This window comes from Pseudorca crassidens, chromosome 5 (assembly GCF_039906515.1).
Source record: "Pseudorca crassidens isolate mPseCra1 chromosome 5, mPseCra1.hap1, whole genome shotgun sequence".
Taxonomy (NCBI): Eukaryota; Metazoa; Chordata; class Mammalia; order Artiodactyla; family Delphinidae; genus Pseudorca; species Pseudorca crassidens.
Genome location: NC_090300.1, coordinates 88,026,250 through 88,048,562, shown reverse-complemented (window position 1 = coordinate 88,048,562; position 22,313 = coordinate 88,026,250). Strand labels below are relative to the sequence as shown.

Sequence of the window (22,313 nt, the reverse complement as noted above, 5' to 3'; positions counted from 1 at the left end):
ATTTTACATTTAGGTTTATGATCTATTGGTATTTTGAGTTAATTTTTATGAAGGATGTAATGCCTGTGTTTAGATTCCATTATTATTATCGTTGTTGTTGTTATTTTGCATGTGAATGTCCAGTAGTTTTTCTGGCACCATTTGTTGAAAAGACTGTCATTCTCTATTGTATTGCCTTTGCTCCTTTGTCAAACTTCAGTAGACAATATTTATGTGGATCTATTTCTGGACTCTCTATTCTGTTCCATTGATTTATATGTCTATTTTACGAATATCATGCTGTCTTGATTACTATAGCTTTTTAGTAAATCTTGAAATCAAGTACTGTCAGTCCTCTAACTGTTTTTTCCTTCAATATTGTGTTGGCTATTCTGGGTCTTTTGCCTCTCTATATAAATTTTAGATTCAGTTTGTTGATATCCGCAAAATAACTAGCTGAGGTCTTGATTGGGATTTCATTGAATCTATAGACAAGTTGGGAAGAACTGACATCTTGACAGTATTGAGTGTTCCTATCCATGAACATCTCCCCATTTATTTAGTTCTTTGATTTTGTATGTCAGAGTTTTGTAGTTTTCCTCATATAGATCCTGTACATATTTTGTTAGATTTATACCTAAGCATTTCATTTTGTAGGGAGATGCTAACATAAATGGTAGTTTTTTAAATTCAAAATTCTGCTTGTTCATTGCTGGTATATGAGAAAGCAATTGACTTTTGTGTATTAACCTTGTATCCTGTGACCTTACTATAATTACTTATTAGTTCCAGAAGTTTTTAATTGATTCTTTCAGATTTTTGACATAAATGATCATGTCATCTATGAATAAAGACAGTTTTATTTCTCCCTTCCCAATCTGTGTACCTTTCATTTCCTTTTCTTGTCTTATTGTATTATTAGGACTTCTAGTGTCATGTTGAAAATCAGTGGTGAGAGGTGATAACTTTGCCTTCTTCTTTATCTTAATGGGAAAGCATCGAGTTTCTAATCATTAAATATGATGTTAGCTGTTGGTTTTTTGTAGATATTATTTATTAAGTTGAGGAAATTTCCCGTTATTACTAGTTTACTGAGAGTTTTTATCATGAATGGGTATTGGAGCTAATGACTTTTTAACTCATGAGATAATATGAGACATACAGTATTATAATAAATGACTGACTTTTACAAAGCATATGTGCCTTAGAAAACCTGTTATTTAAATAGGTAAATCATGTAAATTGGTTAGAAAACATATGAAACAATGGTTGTATTTTCGCATCCACCACACCACATGGAATGTTTTGAAAACAGAAAACTTTATACAATATCTTAGATTTTAAACAGTAAATAATGGGAATACAACAGATTCTTCTGCCTGTCAATTCTCCTGCCAAAAATCAGAATTAGTAATGTACATTCATTTCCTTAATCCTTATAAAAAGTATCATACAATATTTTTAATGGAATATCTATTTTTTGAGAAATTCTTCCTCTGTATATTGGAGTGCACCAAAAACCATTTACATTGGTTATACTTGGCAGAAACTAGAGGAGAGAATGATGTAAAAGTCCTTGGGAAAAGATTGGACAAAGCATGTTGTGTGCTTCTTCTTGCTCTAGTTTTCTTTAGTGTGCCTACCTTTTAGTTGCACAAGAACTATCTCCACTCCACAAGTCAGTAAACGACTTTTGTTGCATGAAATGCAAGTAGTTTCCACTGCCTCTGAGAGAGTAATTTTTTATTCAACTATTACTAATTTGGGTTATCTAATTCAATTATGTTTGATTGGGCCCTGCTCACTGATGAGTCAATTGAGAATTACACCATCAATATGTGCCAGACGTTATAGCAAATTTTTAAAAATTGTTACAATAGTATGATTATTAAGACTGGATAATTATTCTTCAGATCATTTTAGGACAGTTCTATTGTTCTGATAATTTTAGTGTGTTTATACTTCAGTATAAAAGATCTTCCATTCATCTGCTTTTAAGTTTCTGGATGGCTTAATTGAGAAATATCCTAAAGTGTCTTTTTTACAGTAATCTCTAAAAAAAAAAATTCAACTATTGTTACTTCTTAGCTTTGTCAGATTTTTTTCTGCTTCATACTAAAATAAAATCTGGAAGTGAAAAATATCATTGAGACCAGGATTTTGCAGTTACTAATTAAAATTTTTTGTATTCATAAAAAGACTTGTTCTCAATAATGGAATTTATAAGTTGTTTCAATTATATTATTATGAAATAATTTCACTATAATAGTACATATTTATTAATTTTGCTTAAAGATATTTGTATAAATTTTATTTTGAAAAGTTCCCACTGCTCTCAAAATTTTTTGAAAATTATTGATCTACATCAAAAGTTGAATAAACACTTTCAAAAATCATTTGTATTATAACACTCTGGGCTTGAGATTAAATAAATTATTTATATTTTAGTAAAAATAGTTAATTCTGGTATTGCATTTATAACCTATTAATTTAAACACATGGATTTAGGTTTATGTTAATAATGTCTACAAAATATGTTTGCTAAACATTTTTATAAAGCAGACAATATTATAGAAGATAAAGTATTTTCAAGGCCTTTGCTATTGTCTGTTTACATACAAATAGAAAATGTTTATTAGATATGATTCTCACTTGTTCATTAAAACAGTTCCAGGAATCTGATTTTCAGACATAATAATAAAGGAACAAATCAAATACAGGAATAACCAGAATTTATCTAACAAATCAGAATTTCTGTGTTGTTAGATAAATTATTGGTCAGCCAATCCAAGCACTCAATTGGTGATTGAACACCTATTATGCTAGGTACAGGACTCGTTGTGCAATACAAATAATTATAAGAAGTGGTCTTTGCTCTCAATGAGCTTAGATGTGGGAAGTAAGATATAAACATGTGAGATTTAACTAAAAATATTTAGTTAAAAATATTTAAATCAGTCGAAGAGATTGCTAAAAACAATGGCTCAAGAGAGTATATTACCAAATGCCAAAATAATTAATTAAACAATCTGTCCTTTTCAGAGGAAGCTACTCAATCCATCCCATAGATTGTTGTATGGAGGAGAGTCCCATATATATTCTTTAAAACCTGCAGAACATCCATTTTGATAGTTCAACATAGCTTTCTCTTAAGTTAGGTATTTTGGTGACATTTCTTATGTAGGACATTCCTTGAGATACATTACAATACACATTTGGGTAAGTTAAATCATAATCTATACATTGTTAAGGATACCATTAGCTTCTCAGATGCAAGGTCTCTTTTGGTTCATGTGACAAGAAGAGCTAGGAAAATCTGACTAATATAGGAGAAACAGGAAGAAAATACTTCAGTTGAAATTTTCTAGTTTTTGTGGATTACAGGTTGAATCTAAGTTTTTTTTTCATATTTTTTTCCATTGTGGTTTATTATAGGATATTGTATATAGCTCCCTGTGCTATACAGTAAGACCTTGTTGTTTAACTATTTTATAGTTTGTATCTGCTAATCCCAAACTCCTGATTTATCCCTCCCCAACCCCATTTCCCCTTTGGTAACCATAAGTTTGTTTTCTATTTCTGTGAGTCTGTTTCTGTTTTGTAAATAAATTCATTTGTATCATATTTTGGATTCCATATGTGAGTGATATCATATGGTATTTGCCTTTGTCTGGCTTACTTCACTTAGTATGATAATCTCTAGGTCCATCCATGTTGCTGCAAATGGCGTTATTTTATTCTTTTTTATGGCTGAGTAGTAGTTCACTGTATATCTTCTCTATCCATTCATCTGTTGATGGACATTTAGGTTGCTTCCATGTCTTGGCTATCGTAAATAGTGCTGCTATGAGCATTGGGGTGCATGTATCTTTTTGAATTAGAGTTTTCTATGAATATCTGCCCAGGAGTGGGATTGCTGGATCATATGGCAACTCTATTTTTAAGGAACCTCCATACTGTTTTCTATAGTGGCTGCACCAACTTACAGTCCTACCAACAGTGTAGGAGGGTTCCCTTTTCTCCACACCTTCTCCAGCATTTTTTATTGGTAGACTTTTTAATGATGGCCCTTCTGACCAATGTGAGGTTATATCTCATTGTAGTTTTGATTTGCATTTCTCTAATAATTAGTGATGTTGAGCATCTACTCATTGCCTGTTGGCCATCTGTGTGTCTTCTTTGGAGAAATGTCTGTTTAGATCCCCTGCCCATTTTTAATTGGGTTTGTTTTTTTGTTACTGAGTTGGTTGAGCTGTTTGTATAATTTGGAAATTAAGCCCTTGTCGGTCGCATCATTTGCAAATATTTTCTCCCAGTCCATAGGTTATCTTTTCATTTTGTTTATGGTTTCCTTTGCTGTGCAAAAGCTTATAAGTTTGATTAGGTCCCATTTGTTTATTTTTGCTTTTATTTCTGTTGCCTTGGAAGACTGAATCTAAGTTTTTTAGAAATGATAGTGATGTTAGTGGTGGAATGGGGAGGATATTTTTTCCTTTTAGTCAAGGATTTTTGAGCTCTGGTTCATCCCATCTCCTTGCTCTCTTTTACTAATTAATTAAGATGAAATAGCCTCTTCTTCCCTTTTTCTCCTCCCCTTCTTCCATCAACCCCACCAAAAAGAAAGTTCTCTGATTCTTGAAGTTCCTATTGTCACTACTTTCTATTCTGTGTTAATTTCTCCTCCAAAGAATTTGAGACTAGGACTCAAGGTCTTTCTCTCTTTTTCCCTTCAGATATCAGTATCTTGTGTAATCTTCTATCGTATGACACATTCTATTTTATTGGACATGACATGCAAGGGAATCTTCAGTGCAAGGGAATCTGAGGGATGAAACTATAATTGAATCAAATAAGTTATAGTTATACATTATCCAATTACTAAGTCTATCTCCTGAGCTTTGCAAGCTAAATATCTAGTCACAACCATGCCCTCCTCTCTATTTTGTTCAATAAATAACTTTATTGTGAATCTATTTCTACTCCACATTTCCAACATTTCGGCTCTCTGTATTAAGAAATTTAAGAACTGATCCTTCAAAATACACATAGTACTATGTAATCTTAGATGTGTAAAGGAGAGATTGTCTAGACATCTCTTTAAATATAAAAAGGGATGACAGCTTTACTTCTTCTTTTCCAATTTGAATTCTTTTTATTTCTTTTTCTTCTCTGATTGCTGTGGCTAAAACTTCCAAAACAATGTTGAATAATAGTAGTGAGACTGGGCAAACTTATCTTGTTCCTGATCTTAGTATAAATGGTTTCAGTTTTTCACCATTGAGGACGATGTTGGCTGTGGGTTTGTCATATATGGCCTTTATTATGTTGAGGTAAGTTCCCTCTAGGCCTACTTTCTGGAGGGTTTTTATCAAAAATCTACAAACAATAAATGCTGGAGAGGGTGTGGAGAAAAGGGAACTCTCTTGCACTGTTGGTGGAAATGTAAATTGCTACAGCCACTATGGAGAACAGTATGGCGTTTCCTTAAAAAACTAAAAATAGAAGTACCATACGACCCAGCAATCCCACTACTGGGCATATACCCTGAGAAAACCATAATTCAAAAAGACACATGTACCACAATGTTCATTGCAGCTCTATTTACAATAGCCAGGACATGGAATCAATCTAAGTGTCCATCGACAGATGAATGGATAAAAAATATGTGGCACATATATACAATGGAATATTACTCAGCCATAAAAAGAAACGAAACTGAGTTATTTGTAGTGAGGTGGATGAACCTAGAGTCTGTCATACAGAGTGAAGTAAGTCAGAAAGAGAAAAACAAGTACCGTATGCTAACACATATATATGGAATCTAAAAAAAAAGAAAAAATGGTCATGGAGAACCTAGGGGCAGGATGGGAATAAAGACGCAGACCTTCTAGAGAATGGACTTGAGGACATAGGGAGGGGGAAGGGTAAGCTGGGGCAAAGTGAGAGAGTGGCATGGACATATATACACTACCAAATGTAAATGGGTAGCTAGTGGGAAGCAGTCGCATAGCACAGGGAGATCAGCTCAGTGCTTTGTGACCACCTAGAGGGGTGGGATAGGGAGGGTGGGAGGGAGGGAGATGCAAGAGGGAAGAGATATGGGGATATATGTATATGTATAGCTGATTCACTTTGTTATAAAGCAGAAACTAACACACCATACTAAAGCAGTTATACTCCAATAAAGATGTTAAAAAAAAAAAGATGAGAAAATTCAGACTCTTAGATAATAATCACAAGAAAGTGTCAGTACTGAGATTCAGCAAAAAGTCACCTGACTCCAAATTTAATGCTTATATTTACTAACTCCTTTTGTCACCAATACACTAGCATTTCCTTTCCCTATAGTATTAAATTGTACAAATTCCAATAATTAATACAGAAAGACTTCACTATTCTAGCCTGTAGTAAGATTTTCAGGTGTCTGGTACTGAATCAAACAGTCTGGTGTTTTGTTATTTTATCAGGTAATAGAAAAAATTAAAACCAGATGTGACTAGCCTTGCTGTAAAACCTGTTAAGAAACAGATTTTTTTGATCTCATAGTAGGTTATTCTGAGATTAGACCTCAAAACTTATGAATTATTAATGGCTAAAAACAGCAATAAAAAATTATTCTAAGATTTCCATACACTTGCCTCCTCTGGGTCTGGGATGGAGGCAGGAGCTTGGTGAACACAAATATATACTTGTTTGTGGAGTAGTTGTCAATAGCACACGTTATGATTATTTAGGCAAAATACTCACTTTCCCATTTCTTCCTTTTCTATAGCTTCCATTTCCTACCAGCTTTTGCACCGTCTGCCATTTCCTGAAAGCCACTGTGACTAATGAGTGCCAGAGGCAGCAGATGGGAAGGTAAGCTTTTCCCGTCTGCACTCTTATATTAGCCAGTAGGATTTCTTGTTCTTTCCCGTAACATTCCACTCAGTTGATCACTAAACAGTCAGAAACAATGTGAGAGGCATTTAGTACTTTAATACAAGGATCTGCATCAGAGATTATGCAAGAGTTAGATGAAAACATGGTTTGAATTTACTTGCACCTCAGTCAGGAAGTATGGTTGAGCCCCACCTGTGATGCAGTGTATCTATAGCTCACCTCCTAAGTTTTGCCCCTGACTTGGCTATTGAAAATTTATTAGAGCTGATGCAATTTTACAATAGATATACCCAATTCTGACCTCAAAATCAGCTTCGTTGTGCTATAGGCCATATTAAATTCTAGCAGATTCATAAAGAAATCCATCCTTCCAAATGTGTGAAAGGGCTCTGAATTCTGGTGGTCATGCACTCTGTGAAACAGTCAGCTCCCAATTATTCAGGGACTCATTTTCAAGTCAGAGGATCAGTAAGGTCTTTAGAATGTTCTTCTTTTCTTTCCTATAGTAGCTATCCTTTTGGTCATTTCACTGCTCATTAGAACTTGCAATAGGGGGCCAGAGAAAAAGAAGTAAAAAATCAATTCTATTTTGTGGTAGTGGATAACAAAATAAGCTATTGTGACAATGCAGAAGATGTGGAAGCTACTGGTTATAATGAGGCTTACAGATTATCTGCACATCAGTTATTGAGGTTTATTTTATAGATGTGGGAAACTGGGAATTGCCTATGTAGAAAAGAATGTTCACTTCTGTAGCCAACTATATCTGCTATCATCTGTACTGTTAATTTTATTTTTTTCATAAAAGCAGTGGTAATAAAAACCTAAGCATCATATATAAGTGTGAAATAAAAACAAATTCTCTCTCTGCCTCTCCCACAGTCCCACTCCTAAGAAGTAATGCATTTTGAACAATATTATTTTTAGATCTCCTATTGATGAGCTCCATTACTCTAAATAGTATATCTCTACTGTTTTATTTAACAACTCTAAAAGATGAAAATGAAGAATATAGCCCATGTATATGATCTCTTCTCTTTTCGTGCTCATTTTAAATTATGTTAGCACTTCTATCACTACCTTTATAACTTCAAACAGTAGATTTAAAGCTATATATATATAGCTATATATATGTATATATACATATATATATATATATACACATACACACACTCTCTCTCTCTCTACTATAGATACTATTTCTTGACTCAGCCTTATTAGTGGCTGTTATATTTCTGTGTTTTGTTCATGGGGTTGATTGTAAGAATTGAAATTCAATAAATTCTGTAAATATTATTCATTTAAGATGAAGCAGTGTGAACATACCTGTGGAGAAGGTAATACATATTTTACCTTCTTGAAGAAGAATGTCTCTAGTGAAAACCCTTTTTACTCTCCATTAGTTGTCCAAAATTACACACACACACACACACACACACAAACACACTTACAAATACCATATAAACATGAAGTTTGCTCTAGTACTTCCACAAGAAATATTTTCCAGAAATGGTGGGTTACAGATAAGAAGTATAATCATGCCTAAGAATATTGTGCCTTTGCCTCATGTTTTGCTGATATTTTGGCTGAGTATAGTATTTCATGTTTATATGGTATTCGTGTGTGTGTGTATGTGTGTAAGTTTGAAGGCATTTGCTGCATTGCCTTTTGGTATCCTATGATACTGATTAGATGATGGATGACAATCTATTTATTATTCTGTTAATCTGTTTATTAACACTCTTCCCTATTTTTTCTTGAAAGCTTTTGGGATTTTTTTCCCTTTATCTTTGAAATTTGAATTTTTCATTCATCCTGCTTGGCATTCTACCAGTCCTGAATCTGAAAACTTGGGTACTACTTCAACTCTAAACAATATACTCCATTATTTAAAATCTTATTCCTCCCTTTCATTTTCTCTGCTCCTTCTTTGTAGAACAGGCATTAGATATGTGATGGATATCCTGCAATGATTTTCTAACCTTCAAGTTTTCCATTAAATTTTCTATCCTTTTCTATATTGATTTACATTCCAGGAAATTTCTTCAACTGTATTACAGCTTTTTTCCCAATTTAAAAAAATTTGGTTAATCACAGTCTAAATTTCTAAAACCTCTTTCTTATACTCAGATTTCTTTATTTTTATTTAGCAGCATATTTTTATTTTTTGGAATCAATATTTTCTTAAATCTTTCTGAGCATATACAATACTTTCAAGCTCTGAATTATTCTTGCTTATTTTGAGGTCAGTGGTTTTTCTTTTTCTTTTTTTGTGCTACTAGTTTTCCTAAAACTCTGAATGAAATCAGTTTTAAGATGGTCATTCCTTTTTTCAATTTTTTAATAGCTCTGAAATCAGGATGCATCTTAGAATCAATAGAATGTTATAGTTTAATTGGCCGTGATATATAAAATAATGTGTTCTACAATTAATATCATCTTAGTTGAAAGGAAACAAATGATTTGGTCATCTGCAGTTGGTTGTTAACATTCATAAGGGTTAGATCAACTGGCATGGTTTTCTTATGCAGTTATTTAGGCTTGTTAGAATATTAGTCTGATTGCAGCTTAAATTACATCGCAGGCATCATGGCACACAAACACTAGTCCTAAGCATTTTTCTCACATCATTTTTACTTAATTCTAGATGGGACTCTATCAGCAACACAGTGGTTTAGTGAGACAGAAAGAAACCTTTCCTAAATTCTTGGGATAGTAGAGTAACCTGCAATCCATGATTAAGACTGGAAGGTAGCAGGCATCATAAGAGCTGAATTAGAATCACTGAAGACCTAAGCTTCTAGTGGTTAGTATTACCAGCAGGGTAGTGATTCTGATGTGATTTTTGTAAGGTGCTCCAGTCTGTTGACTCTAATTCATTTCCCCAAGAGAGTCATGAACTATGATCCACAAATCCATCCTTCTTTGATTCAGCTTTCTTAAAACAAGGATGACCCCATTTCTAATGGGAGACCCCTGGACAGCATATAAATATGTTCAGGGAGAAGAGCTCTATTTGCAATTAGGAATAGTCCTCCTCCACTACTCTTAAGAAAAGTCTTCCCCTTGTTTCTGAAAAAAATAATTATTGAAAGTTGAGGTTGGGGGAAGCGCTTTTCTAGTGCTAGTGAGGGAGTTTTGTAAACGTTAACTAGGGACTAACACTATGACGCTTCAAAAATACCAGGCACATGAGCCCCCAGAATGCTGAAGGCACGTGTCCCAGAAGCTCCCTCCCACCCCCCTGTGTTGAGGTTATCAGCATCTCCAAACTGATTAACCCTTCAATCTTTGTTCTTAATGCCTAAGCATTGGTGAGCAAGCCTTTGGACAAGATAAGAACAGAAAAGCTGGATAAGTTACTCTCCTGAATGCCTGTGAGGTTAAGAAAAGGGGTTTTGCATATACCATGTTGCCGGAGGCCTGGTTCAGAGAACACTAGCTAAGGGAAACTTAAACACAGGAAGTGTTAATTAGGTCCACCTGAGACTGATGTGTGCCCAATCTGTGTAAAGTTCTGTCAGAGAACTCTGTAAATTTCTCAGTGAACTTTACATTTTAAACTCAGCCTCCTAAAAACTGAACACTCTCCCCAAAGCTGATAAATATTTGTTGGTGGGTGGGGTGGCAGGTAGGGGCAAAGAAAGTGTGGCTACTTCCTGCAGAAAGTTTTGCCGCACTCACCCATCCTCAGGAGCTGATGTAGAGGAAAACAACAAAAATAGCTGAAACCGTCAAACACAGCTGTCTGGACTTCCTGGGAGTCAGCTGCTGGCGTACTTGGCTACAGGCTATCAGACAGATGCTGAGGCAAGTGCATCCCAATATCCCACCAAGAGGGAACTCGCTCAGCCTGTTCTCACTGGCATGGTCAAGAACACCCACAGTGGGACTGTAATAAGGAAGGTACTTTAGGCCCAGTATCTCAGGGGGAAGATGGGGAATGGGGGCAGAGCATGAGCCCTTCCTGGACAACTTCAGAAGAAGTCCAGGCTAGGCTGTCTTTCAAGCTTAAATTTCTCCCAGGACTGCTGGGGCCTCTGAGTGGAGGTGACCAGGCAGGCAGAAGAAAGTGGGCTTTCTTAGTGGGTCACAAGAGATCATTGTAATCAAATTGTTCCATGAAAAAAATTAAAATATGTATCCTGAAGGATAACCTTACCCAGGCCTGTTGAGCCAGAATTTCTTGAAATGAGAGCTGTTGGTGGTCAGTGGTTAAAGTCAATGAATTGTAGCCAGAACTTGAAAGCCAGCAGGGAGCCTCACTGTTAACTGGGACTGAGTATAAGCAGTTTAGAATAATGCTAGGCCCACACTTTCAGAAGCATGCAAACTTGAAGGCCTTCCATGTTTTTCCTGTTCACATTCTGTGTTTAGATGCCTGCAGAGAATCGAAGGCACACACTCTGACACCCTACTCTTTTCTAGGAGTTGTACCTCCCAGACCCCTCGAGTTAAGCTCCAAGAACTTTGATTTCAGGGACTTCCCAATACCCAAGGAGTGGAAAGAAATGGAGAAAGGAACTTTAAGCCAAGAGTAAAGTTTTTTCTCACCATGATTGAAATATGGAATGTGTTCAGGGTGAGAACACAAACAGAACTGAATGACCCTGACCTTTTGAAAAAGGTCCAGAAATAGCTCATTTTATGAAGTTAAAGATTTGAGAGTGAATAAATAAGAGTTGCCAAATAGTGGCATAACCTTGGAACCTATGCAATCCTTTTGTTTCCCACAATGACGGTGAATAAGAAAGCAATTCTGAGAAACTGATCCTATGACTCTCTACTCACAGAGTCTTCAGGTGTGAAGTCCAAATCCACACACAGTACGTAATCCTTTCTAAAGTCTAAACCCTCTGCAGCCTTAGGTCTTATCACGTTTGTTGTTCCCCAAACAGTGCCCGGCCCATGATGAGCACTCAGCACAAAGGTATGTAAGATAAAGTTCTGTCTGGATAATACTTCATCTTTGAAGAACCACCAAGACTTATGAAGCCTTTCTTACGCTCCCCTTTCCCCAGATATGGCAGTTATTCTTACATATGTATGTCTATAATCGCACCCATGTGGCCGTGAGCTCCTATGCAAGAAGAATATCATTCTACTCTGTGTTCCCAGAACGTGGCATAGTCTCAGGTGTTCAGGGCATACACAAAAATATTGAATGAATGAATGAATAATAAACAAGCAGATGAAGCACAAGGATGTGTAGTGCCTTAACCAACTGCATTTTGTAGAACAACCAGGACTAGAAATTAAATATAAAAATTTTAGCCCCAGCTCTCTTCAGAACCCCACCACAAATTCTATGTTACATGAATCCTTCTTTGCTTTGTTTTGCATTGAATTTCTATAGCTATATATAAACGGAACGCCTGGTGAGTGGGTGGGTAGTGGTGTTCACTCTTATTTAGTGAAATGTGAATATATCAGAATTACAGAAAATAGAAAGAAAATGGTTTATGCAAAGGTGTCAGTTTCATGTCTATTTTTTTTTAAATCTGTGATGGTGCCGAGATGGTTCAAACTTAATATTCACATCCATTTTATCACATCAAATATGATCATTAGCAAACAGTGTTTGATGGTAGCTATTTCCTGACTGACAATAGCCATCCGGTGGAACCCACTTTCCCATATCCTGGGGCTGATACATTTCAGATAGTGTGGAAAATAGTAGGAGGAAGGAAGTAAAAAAATGAAGGGGAAGCTGGGGGAAGGGGATAGGTACCAGTTTTATCTCACACAAGAATATCTCTATACCTATTCTCTTGAAAGTTATGGGTGGGGACAGAAATACTATTTTTAAACCTGTTTCATGTCCTCAAGTTGGCATGCGGTTCTGCCCATAGGATGAGTGTCAGGAAACCCTGAGGGTGGGCACTAGTGTTTAAAATAAGCTCAGGCTGTAGCCTAAGAAAACAGGAAGAAATTATCTCTAGACTACTGTGGATACAGAGGAAGCTGGGAAAGGGGACTGTGGTGAAATTATAAATTCAGTGTCCCAAGCAATATTCTGTAACAGGTCTGTTACTCCCCCCAACCTTAAACAGCACTTCACTCTCACCAGCAATACCTTCACCATATGGAGCAGAGGGTGGGGCTGGGGGGTAGCTGAGTGGGAGGGAGGCCTGGCTGGCAGGGTTCCTAAGCATTGCAGCGGCTTCTGAAGCAGCAGCATCACCCAGAAAGACAGAGGAAAAGTGTTCAGCACTAATTTGTGAACACTGAGGATGCAAAGTGAGGAGGCTTGGGCTTCCCTGGTGGCGCAGTGGTTGAGAGTCTGCCTGCCGATGCAGGGGACACGGGTTCATGCCCCGGTCCGGGAGGATCCCACATGCCGCGGAGCGGCTGGGCCCGTGAGCCATGGCCGCTGAGCCTGCGCGTCCGGAGCCTGTGCTCCACAACAGGAGAGGCCACAGCAGTGAGAGGCCCGCATACTGCAAAAAAAAAAAAAAAAAAAAAGTGAGGAGGCTTTAACTGCATTCTTAATTTCAGGACTAGTCTGTTGCAAAAACTGACTGGTTATTCATTAAATTCCTGTCCTGATCTTTCTGACTCAGCATTTGGCTATATTACATTACCCACCCTTCCTCCACCTCCAATTAATGGGGTCATGTGATGAGTTCTGGCCAGTGGAATATGGGCTAAAGTGATTGATGCCATTTGCCAGGCCTGGCTCATCATCCCATTACAGTCTCATTCCTCATTCACAGCCTGAGTGGAGAGGAATCTGAGCCTCCAGAGGAAGGAGGTGCCCCAAAATAGATAGGGTCTGGGTGTGTAAATGATCTACTCGTGAGGTGGCCGACCAGCAAGAACACTCCCTCCCGCCAGACATTTGGGTTTCATATGTCATTTGATGAAGCCACTAACGTTTGGGAGTTTATCCTTTGCAGGAGAGATACAGCTGCAGCTTCCAAGTCTTTCACAAAAATGACTGAAATGGTCTCACATACCATGTCCTCCGATGTTCTCTGTCACTCTCAAGGAGCACTTTCTTGACAGCTCTCCTCCTGTTTGGGGCACGCAAGCAAACTGTTCATTCAAAATGGCAAAAACTCACTTGTGGCTAGAATAGTAATGACATTTAAATAGCCGAGGAATCAACAGAGCAATTTTTTGGAGAAAAGGTATAAAGAATTGAGGGGACATGATGAGCAAACTTTTAGTCATCACGGCATTCTTCTTTTCATTAATGTGCACGTGTAATTTCAACTAAAGTGCCAGGTCCCCATGGTTCCTGAAAGCAAGCTCTGGGGTTTAACTAGAATAATGGGGCAATTTAAACAGCTTTGGGCTCTCAATTTAAAGCTGAGATGTTGAAGCGAGGTTATTAAATAAATAGACGAATAATCTCTGTATATCTTGAGTGTAGTCGTGGGTGACTGGAAGTTGGGTGGGGACTGGGGGACACATAAAACAGGAATACTGGTGAGCAAAGAATTTCCACAAGGTCCTGTTGCATATTTGAATCTTAATCTAGATACACAGCCCTCTTATTTACCCAAGTGATGAATCAGGACGCAGTACTCCAGGCGAGGGCAAGAGTAGCCTTGCATTCTGCCCATTGTTTGCTCTCAATCTCACTTTTCTATTGCCTCTACCCAAGGATAAAAAGGAAGTTCTTTCTTCAACAAAGATGATTCCCTGGTTCACTGCATTTCCTTACTTTTCTACTTCCCCTGTGGCACTCGAGCCTTGTGGTGAATATAAAGATAAAAGCTTATTTAAGAGCAGAAATACTCATGATTACAAAGTGAAGAAAACAGGTGTAGCTGCCCGAGCAGTTGAGGGAACCAGAATGCTGAGCTTCAGGAATACACCAGCTAGGTGACCCCTGCAGGATGGCTGGGACAAAAGGAAAGAGAATCTGTCTACTCATCTTTGCCTGGGGCAGCCAGTGAACTGCTAGGGATAGAAAAACAACTTGTTGGTACCTCTTCCCTGTCTGATTTTCAGGGAGACTCCTCTGAGTGTCCTGAATGACGCAACACACAGGGCACCACCATCCCGGTCAGCAACTGCTAAGCCATGTCTTTGACCTGCACCACTTCCCTCCCTTGATGTCTTTTTGTGAACTCGCTTTTGGATTAGAAACCTCCCATCCCCGTATGCACATCTCTTGACTATTGCTTTCTAGCAGGTTTCATGCCGGTTACTTTTCCCTCCATCTCAGAGAGACCCTAGACAATGGTGCTACCCCAAGATGGAGGAAAGATCCCTGAGTGACAGTGAAAAGTATTCCCAAGAAAACTTCTCATCGTAAACTATATTATGGTTTACGAGTACTTTCACTTCCTTGTAAGAACTTCTGCCTATTGCTATTAAACTCAGCTGTGTGATATACTTGAAGTACAGGCGTGTGAGCATACCTGGTATATGCTACTACCTTCCAGAAGCCCTAGGAGGCATTGTGAGTTTCTGCCAGTTCCTTTGCTTCTGCCTCCTGCCATGAAATGGCCCATCCCACTCAGAGATTTCTTCTTTAGCTTGGGTCCAAGGAATAAAAAGGCACATGGAGCAGAGCCAAATGGAATCAAGCAGAGACACAAGCACAATTATAAGGTGCTCTGTTGTTGAAAGCCACTAAGATTTTGGGGTCATTTGTGAATGCAGCAAAGCTGACTAATATACCACCTGATCAGGAATACTAGGAATGGATTTTGTGAATGAGAGAGCGAATGTATTGAATTAATCCCCTGTATGGTTTTCGAGTTGTTTATAAGTAATTACTGTAATATAACAATCCCTCCCCACTTCCAATAGCTTAAGACACTCATTAGCCCCTGAAACAGGAGGGCTGTGATGATGTAGAGAGGAAAGAACCTGGGTCCTCATACTGGGTAGGATTAAAAGGAACCAGCTTGAGACTTCTCCAAAAAGCTGGGGCAGTGGTGAACATCCACCAACCCGATTTACTGTAAGGCAATACATTACAAGAAGAGTGTGGCAGTTTTAGTATATATCTTTGTAATAGCTACATAGATGAAGTTGGCTTTTCTTTTTATCTTTATCCTATTTTACTCCCAGATTCCCTAGGTACTGTTTCTTAGCAACATGAGAAGGAAAAAGGTCCTTTCAAGCTGGCACTGCAACCTGAAGATGCTCTTTTGATGACCTCTGTATTCCCTGAGAAGCTCCTTAGATTCTCTATTCCTCACTCAGATCCTTTGAGTTATTCTCTCTCCATGATTCAAGCAAATGTCAACCTTTCTACCTACTTTTCTCTAGCTCTTCTCTTAATTAGACCTAGGATATATTCTGTGTTGGCTTCATTTTTCGGTATCTGCTTTTGTCAATTTACTCCTCCTTTATATCTCCCTCTTCTTTATATATCCAACCGAACACTAACTAGTACCATTATACTACTGGGAGACAGTTCTCCACGAATCCCTTGTGTTTCTGCACAACTTGTGAGCAGAAGCACTGACAATTTTTTGTCGAAACTGTCTAGAGATAGTATCTTGTTCCAGAGGAGAGAGAAGGCTTGTTTGCTGTCCATTATAAATAAAGATAATGTCTTCCTCCAGGATAAAGGTTGGGTGGGTTTGCTTGCCACCCACTGTAAAAGACTGGAGCTTCCTAAGCTCAGGATTCCTCAGCTGTGACAAAAACAACTGTGTCCACTCCACAGCACTTATCTATGCCTACCTGTGTCACCTTTGGGGGTCTTAGAGGACACAGGGAACTGGCACAAACATAAATCTCATGCTACTTGCTGTGCTGTGAGTAATAAAGTTCTTTGTCTCTGACCCAGAAGTCTCATCTCTTCTGCCAGCATTCATAAAACTATGGCAGGCTAATTCGCTAGCTTGCAAGTTGGGCAAAATCTTGGCTCATTCACCGTTCTTGACATACAGTACCTCCTAAGTAATTGTAATTTAAATTATGACATATAGTTTATCATAAATTAATATCTGTAAGTATCCGTGTTTATACGTATCATATATGACACCTCTTTCTTCAAAAAAATAAGGTTGTAAAACCACAGTATACCCACAACACACACAAACACAATTATCACTGTATCCCCAAATGTTTAGCACAGTTCCTTGCTCAAATAATAGTTTTGTTCAATGATTGAATAGAAAACTAGGAAAAGAATTGTACATTATTTACTATCAAATCTCCAGTTTATACCTCCAGTTGCTACTGTGCTTCTGGATAGAATGGAGGAAAGTCAACACTGATTTTAGGTCCAAACAGCAACCCAGTCTAGTCGATATCTCCCAGAAGTGGATGCACTGGTTTTGTTAAGAATGTATGACGTCATCTCATTCCCACCTGTCCAGGGTAGAGTTAGAGCTTTGTCCTTCTCAGAGAATGTTTTTGACCCTCTGGCCTTGACCACAGTATCATGTACAGTACCATAAATATTGGTTTTTGAGTACCTCATTCAACATTTTCTTTTGAGCATCTTTTCTTCGTAAGGAAGTACTAGGCCCTTGGGATTTAAACATGTAAATGGGTAAATTATAATTCAAAAAGTAGTAAATAATACTACATAGTAACAGTAATAGCGAATAATAATACAATTAAAAACTCTGCAGAAGACATAGAGAATGGACTTGAGGACACAGGGAGGGAGAAGGGTAAGCTGGGATGAAGTGAGAGAGTGGCATGGACATATATACACTACCAAATGTAAAATAGACAGCTAGTGGGAAGCAGCCGCACAGCACAGGGAGATCAGCTCGGTGCTTTGTGACCACCTAGAGGGGTGGGATAGGGAGGGTGGGAGGGAGACACAAGAAGAAGGAGATATGGAGATATATGTTTATGTATAGCTGATTCACTTTGTTATAAAGCAGAAACTAACACACCATTGTAAAGCAATTATACTCCAAAAAAGATGTTAAAAAAAAACACCAAAAAACTCTGCAGAAGCCCAGAGAAGGGTAACCGAGCCTAAGGATTGGGGTAGAGGGTATGTACAACACCAGTATTTATATCCCAACCCAATGTGGGCGCCTCATCCACTTTTATTTTGCTTCTGGCTGCTTAGACCTTGATTTTACCATATGGTACAATCATCCATTCCTTTTTTTTCCCTGTCCTGACACCTTACTTCGGCTTTTCCTACCAGCCTTTTGCTCCTATAAAAAGTCCTTGATTTGGCTTTTATCCCTTACAGAATTTTATTCCAAGCATCTTATTTTCATGTTCTGCTCTGGTTTTCCTGGTGCTGACCATGCAGCAGGGCCACCTGTTTGATTCTAGTGCAGTCTGGGGCAGGGCATCTGTGTTCCTAAAAGCCCCTGACATGTGTTCTAATAGCAGGCATGTTTGAGAATCTTCTACAACTCCACCAATTTTGAATTGAAATGGTTATGCTTACCTGTCAGCTCATCCTAGTACCTGGTTTTTGCCTAGTTAATTTCTCTCAACTGTCACCTAGCCTCTGTTTCTTCCCACTCTGCATTTTGACTCTACAGAGAATAGAGAAGCCATGGTTAGGATTGTTTGTTTTCTGATTAAGGGTTAATAATGTCACTCCAGAGATAAGAACTAGAATCCAGGTGGGTTTCGTTTCTATCAGGGGGACTTGCACCAAGTCTCACAAGGTGTGGAAAATCACAAGTAGGACTTGGTGCTAGCCCTTCCATCCTAGCCCCAGTGGAGAAGAAAAGGGAGAGGGAGAGGAAAGGAGAAAAGATGACAGCTTTCCACCTCTCCTGGTAGAATAGCATACAAAGAAAGTGGAGAAAAAATTGGGAGTTGCCATGGCAGCCTGAAGCTCCCCTCAGAAACAAAGACCTTCCTTGTCTAGCCATGGGAGGAATAACATCTTTCTTCAGCAAGTCTCAGCAGAGGCTATGGTAGCTTCAAGGACTAGGGGATGTACTCCTGATCCAGAGAAATAGCCGTAAAGAGGGGCCCTCTTTATTGATGCAGGAAGCAGCACATTCCTACAGAGTGTGACTAGGCATTCAGTGACCAGGATACCAAACAAAAGAAACCCACCAATTTCTTAAAAATATGGAACTATAAATCAACCACACTCTGACATTTCAAACATTTTTACATGTAAAGTCAAGCAGCTGAATTACAATCATGTGGCAGCAGTCTGATTAATATTTAAGTCTTTCAGTCTTCCAGCTAATTTAGGAGATAATCCAAAACCCAGAGAAAGTATCATTACACTGTGGTATTTTGGGGGGTATACAGGCACCCTTAAAAGCATTGGCTTAAATATACCTTCCAGTTTAAGTTGCTAGTGGAGTACTGAGTGGGCTGAAAGTGTCCAGGGATCCCTATCTTTACACCTCTGTAATCTAAGACCTGGGGGCTGCTGTTTAATCAGTTGATCAACCGACTATTTATTTGATCAATTAATTCATAAAACATTTATTGAGTGCCTGTTATGTGCTAAGGACTATGCTAAGTGGTAAAGATATAGAGATAATTATAAAAAATCACCATCTTAGTGAGCTTTCAATATATTAAGGCAGTTATGGTTTCAAAATATTGTGACAAGTGTTATAATCATCAGAGAAGTATGTCTATATAAAAAAGTAAAGGTATATATAAAGGAGCTAACACTCCTCTCTACTTGGGGTAGGGAGACACCAGAGTCAGGGGAAAGAAATGGTGTCAAGGATTTTGTAAAAATTTATCAGTTGAAAAATGTTGAGGAGAGCAGAAATTATACAAGCTAAAGAAGGATGAAGCTATGTGATACCAATAGTCCATAATATTTGTGCAGGGAGGGGACACTGGTGAGAAAGAGACAAATCAAGGAGGGTTTTGTCATCATGCTAAAGAGTTGGGACATTATTCTGTATATGATAAGGAAGTTTTAAAACCAGAGAGTGCTTTTATCAAGTTGTGTGTGTGCATGTGTGTGTGTGTTTGGTGTATATGTGTACAAGCTGTGTGTGTGTGTGTCTCAGAAACCTCTCAAACTTTGAAATGGTAGTAGTCAAGGGGCTCTGGTATGATTGCAGAGAGGGAGACCAGTTAAGAAGTAATAGATAATACAATCATGACCTATATCAGTGGTAGGGGGTTGGAGATGTGAGAAGATATTTCTGCGAATTGACATGGCAAGATGACTATGTGAATGTGGGGATGAGGAAAGGAAGGGGTTTTATGGCTTGAGTACTTGGGTGAAGAAGTTGTTGTTCACCAAAACAGGTAACTGGGGGGTTGGAGATGAAGAGTTAGTTTTGAATGGAGTGAGTTTGAAATGTCTGTGGAATGTGTAGAGAAAAATGTCTGATAGATAGCTCTATATACAAAGAGTGATACAGGCTGAAAATATAAATATGGGGCTTATGGCTAGAGATGGCGTAGCAGGTCAGCTCTTCTACAGAGCATATTAAAAGACTGAATACAAAATTCTAGACTGGTGTTTCTCAAGCTTTAGCGTGTGTACAAGTCACCTGGAGATCTTATTAAAGTACAAAATTTGATTCAGTAGCTTTGGAGTGGGCCTGATATAATTTCTAAAAAGCTACTAGGTGATGCTTATTCTGTAGGTATGAGACCACATTTTGAGTAGCAAGGCTCTAGAAAACACTAGTGTTTAAAGACAGGCAGATGACAAGAAGTCCACAAAAAGGACTGAGTAGAAGTCAAAGATGTAGGAAGAGAATGGAGGAAAAAGGAGTGTTTTCTTAGTATCCAGTAGAAGACAGTGTTTCATGAAGAAGAAAATATGCAACAAAGTCAAAGGCTGCTGTCAAGTACACTTAAAAATAGACTGGTAAATGTCAACTAAAATGGGTAACTTAAGGTAATTTTGAATTTGGACAGGACAGTTTTTGTATCATGAAGGGGAAGGGAACAGAGGCCAGTAGTAGCAGAGAGCTATGTAAATGGTAGGTGAGGAAATAAAGATAGCAAGTATGAACTAGTTTTTGTAAAAAACAAAACAAAAACTTGACTATTATGGGAAAGAGACCAATTGGGTGATATATTAAGAGTAACAAAATGTTGAAAAAATATCATCATTTTTAAGATATAAAAGACATACTGTTGTGGTAAAACAAATAATGCCCCCCCAAAAGACATTCCTATCCTAATCCCCAGACCCATGAATATATTACCTTAGATGACAAAAGAAACTTTAAGTTATGATTAAATTAAAGTTCTTGAGATGGAGAAATTATCCTGGATTATCCAGGTGGCCCAATTAATCACAAAGGTTAAAAGAAGGCAGTAGGGTCAGAGCCAGAGGAAGAGCTGTGACAATAGAGGTGGGAGTGATGCTAATGCTGGTTTTGAAGAGGAAATAGCCAAGGAATGTGGGCAGCCTCTAAAAGCCAGAAAAGGCAAGGAATGGGTTCTCCCTTTAGAGCCTCCAGAAGGAATAGAGCACTGTCAATACCTTGATTTTAGTGCAGTAAGACTTCTGAGGTCCGGAACTGTAAGCTAATAAATTTATGTTGTTTTAAGCCAACAACTTTGTGGTAATTTGTTACAGCAGCACTAGGAAACTAATAAAAGGACCCTTAATATGCTAAAGAAAAGAACCAAAGGAGAATTGGGATGCGTTATCTCAGACAAGAGAAGGGGAAGTAGAGATACAGCAAGATATAGCTGTTACCTAACCCGGACTTGGGTCCACTGACCCGACCACACACCAAAGCCAATCTGCTGACACCAGGTTGTGGAGAAAGAACGGACGGCATTTATTGCAGGGCCCCAAACAAGATGAATGGGCAGCTCATGCTCAAAAGACCCAAACTCTTCAATTGCTTTCAGGGAAGGGCTTTTAAAGAAGGCAGCATTAGGGATGTGGGCTGCAGGGTGCTTGATCACCTCATGGACATTCTTCTGATTGGTTGGTGGTGAGGTAAGAGGATGATGTTTCGGGACTGAACATCATCATCCTGCTGGTCCCAAACAGCCTCAGGTCTACATGTTTGTGGTCAGCAGTTTCCATCTGGTGGGAGTCTGATTTCTGTAAAACAACTTAGGAATGTGCATCAGACATTGCTCTCTGTGTCCTTCAGGGAGGAACTAAATGTCCTGTGACTCTGCTGTATGGCTGATCTATTGTTTAAATTGTTAGCAGTTTCCTGGCACCACAGCTATTCTTTGTTATCACTTGTTCACATTTTCTTGATCATTAACTCTTGAGCCAGCCTTTTGAGACTCAGGGGAAGCCTGAAGCAAAGCCCTTCACTTCAAGAGATGGGGGATATGGGCGTGGTGGTGAGGGGGAGACTCATGTATCTGAGAGGATCGCAAAGGGTCCTGCTCGGTTTCAATAGCTACTCTGGAGGTCCAGTTTTCTACAAGACTTTACATAAGGTATGAAGCTATGGACAGAATAACTATCCACCACCTTCTCACGTACATTAAGCCCAGAGCTCCTCCGAAAGTCTGCATCATCAGAGCCTCTCTTGGCACTGTCCTGAACGGGTAACACCACTGCAGCTGTCCCGAACTCTGTCACTGCTAGAGCTTCACAGGTGCAGCCCAGTTTTCTTGCATGTCCA

At 38.4% G+C, this 22,313-nt stretch overlaps 1 long non-coding RNA gene across 1 annotated transcript in view; it reads left to right on the top strand.

The window, feature by feature from the left end:
* Positions 1–22,313, top strand: part of LOC137225194 (uncharacterized) — a 390,177-nt gene that overhangs the window by 313,675 nt on the left and 54,189 nt on the right. Inside the window, exon 5 of the long non-coding RNA XR_010943731.1 lies at positions 6,752–6,837. This is a non-coding gene — a long non-coding RNA (uncharacterized lncRNA). The remainder of the gene's footprint in view (positions 1–6,751; positions 6,838–22,313) is intronic.